Consider the following 3,278-nt stretch of genomic DNA (forward strand, 5'->3'; position numbering starts at 1 on the left):
AAGCTTCAGTGATGATGAGCAGAGGGTCCAGAAGGTCTAGAAGTTCCAGTGATGGAGGTCCAGAGGGTCCAGGAGGTTCAGGAAGTCTAGAGGGACCAGGAGGTTCAGGAGGTCCCGGGGTCCAGGAGGTCCCGGGGTCCAGGAGGTCCAGAGGGTCCAGGAGGTCCAAAGGGTCCAGGAGGTCCAGAGGGTCCAGGAGTTCCAGAGGGTCCAGGAGGTCCAGGAGGTCCAGAGGGTCCAGAGGGTCTTCTCCTTTTGACGGACCAGACTAGACCAGACTTTATGAAGAGCTTCAGTTTGTTGAACAACTTCCTGTGGAGACTGAGATTCCTGCAGAAGTTTGTTTTTTATTGTGTTGTTTACTTTTGTGTATAAAGTAGTCGTTATGATCAGTCGTTATGGAGGGAGAATGAAATGAGAGGAACCAACAGAACTCAGGAAGCTCTTTCTGACTCCTGTCCTTCTAAATGCTCCAGTTTGATATGATTTCAGCTGTAGACAAGGCGGAGTCACCTCCACCTCCACCCTGACTAAATGACTCCTCAAACCAGGTTGAGAGATTCCTCCACCCAGAATAAGAGGATCCCCCACTCAAACTGAGGATCTCCTCCACCCAGGCAGACAAGACACCTCCAACCCAGAATGAAAGTCTCCTCCACCCAGACTGAAGTTCTACGGCTATTCTGAAGAATGAAAACACAATAAGAATCTCTTGGGACTCAGAGTCGGCCGGAGGCCTCCACCTAAACTACAGACCAACACAATGGAATGGGAATGGAATGGTTCTGCCACAGTGATCAGGAGGTTTTCTGGATCCAGGTTGAAAGACAGGGTGGAGGAACGTGTCAGCCTCATGCTGCAGATCCTCCTCCATCACTTTACATCATGTATCAAACTACATGGAGATACTTAATCTTCATTGGTTTTATTTTTTCATTTATCTCTTGGTGCAGAACACCGTTATCACTTATGTGCGAGGTGTTTGTTATGGACAGAAATAGCAACATGAAAAAATCCTGAGTGAGTTAATTCTAAAGGGATCTTCTCACAAAAAGGAACAGGCACACACACACAGACGCCTGGGAATTGATCAACGATAACACAGCATCATCTATTCTCAGCATTTGTGTGCGCTGTCTCTTCCGGTAGGTTGTCCTCTCGTCGTCATCTCTGGTGGAAACTCCCTTCAGACCCAGTCAGCATGGAGACAGAACGTAGGTTTCTCTTCTCTTTATTTGGGGAAACATTGGACATGGATGATGTGTTTCTTTATAGGTGCAATGAGCTCCACCTCAGTGAGCAGAGCTGCTACCACTGGAAACAAGACGTGAAATCAGGTGTTTCTTCAACCTTTAAGGAAAATTTATGCAGAATAATATTTTCTTCATACGATAATATTGTCTCCAATAATGATTTTCTCAAAGAATCCAGAGAAGCTCAATGATTTTGTACAGCATGCGTAAAAAACTCAGCCTGCCACAAGACGAGACCAGAATGTCTTTATTTCACTGGGAACCTGTTGGTGGAGCCTCTTTCTTAATGGCGTATTGTCGTCAAGACACATTTTACAATGAGTCTTGTTTTCAACAGAGGGTTAGGAGTAACAGAGTCTTTCCACGGAACAAAGACTCCCCCTTGTCTACTGCGTTCCCCAGCATCTCCACTGTTGGACACATTCATATAAATATATTAGTATAGATGCATGATGTGTTTCAGAGTGTTGTTATGGAGCTGCAGTCGGGCCAGACGCGAAGACAACTTCTCATTGTCACTAATTATTAGAGATGTGAATCATCTGCAGGTACTTGACTCCAATCAGAGTCCTCCTCACCCTCACAGGTCCAATCAGAGTCCTGCTCAACCTCACAATCAGAGTCCTCCTCACCCTCACAATCAGTCCTCCTCACCCTCACAATCAGTCCTCCTCACCCTCACAATCAGTCCTCCTCACCCTCACGGGTCCAATCAGAGTCCTGCTCAACCTCACAATCAGAGTCCTCCTCACCCTCACAATCAGTCCTCCTCACCCTCACAATCAGTCCTCCTCACCCTCACGGGTCCAATCAGAGTCCTGCTCAACCTCACAATCAGAGTCTTCCCACCCTCACAATCAGAGTCCTCCTCACCCTCACAGGTCCAATCAGAGTCCTCCCACCCTCACAATCAGAGTCCTCCTCACCCTCACAATCAGTCTTCCTCACTCTCACAGGTCCAATCAGAGTCCTCCCACCCTCACAGTCAGAGTCCTCCTCACCCTCACAATCAGAGTCCTCCTTAGAGTCCTGCAAACGGGGACAATAGTTTATTAAATGTTATTTTCATTAAATCACTCTTTCCTCTACCTGTGACTGATGGACTTGCATCTTACAGTTCTCTGCTTTTATGAAACATTTCCTATTTTTCCAGCTTGTAATCAGATCTAGAGCGTCTTAATGTGTTGCTTCAAGTGGTGGAGTGGTTAAGGGAGCTTGGTGCTCCCCATTCACACTTGGATGCAAAGTGAAATATATGATCAGTCTGTGAGATAATCAATGTCTGTCAGGAAGATGCATGGTTCAAGATCTGTGGAGAAGTTCAGTCCATGAATCATTAGAATTCCTGGAGTCGTTCATATCAATCCTCTTTGACGCCGTCATGGACGGGACTCATGCTAAAGCTCAGATCATCTTGAGAAACATTGAAATGAATGGATGTCCACAGGTTTCACCTTCAGCTTCATGGAAGGATCTTAACCTGAAGATTCCTGGAACATTCATTCACTCATTCATTCAGAGCGTGAGACCAGCTGTCCTTCCAGTATACATGCAAATCTTTCAAGCGCTGTAGTAATAGGACGAATAAGAAGAAAATCAGGATTTCTTTTTGAAAACACTGCTTTTTGCTGCGACTTCACCTTGAGACAGAAAGCAGAACCAAGAACGACCTTGAACAAGAGGAGAGTCATCTCTTCACTTCACACTATTGTGCATTCCTCTAATAGAATGCAGTTCATCTTCAAGATCTGCAGCCAGATTATTGCAAATCAAAATGATGAAGGGAGGACAAACCTCTCTAGGCATCTGCCATTGTTTAATTAGCGTGGTTGGAAACACAGTGAATGCAACACAACATTTAACTGGTGTGGAAGGAGCTTCTGTGAGGACATGGAATGGAATCATTAACTGAGGAACCATCCTTTATGGTCTCACTCCGAAAATGACTATAATATTTACCCTTTTTATTCGATGCATTTCGCTTGTTCGATTTTTTTCTTTAATCCAAATGTATGTTTTTTATTT

The sequence above is a fragment of the Zeus faber genome (genome assembly GCF_960531495.2).
Source record: "Zeus faber genome assembly, chromosome: 16".
In the NCBI taxonomy this organism is placed as follows: domain Eukaryota; kingdom Metazoa; phylum Chordata; class Actinopteri; order Zeiformes; family Zeidae; genus Zeus; species Zeus faber.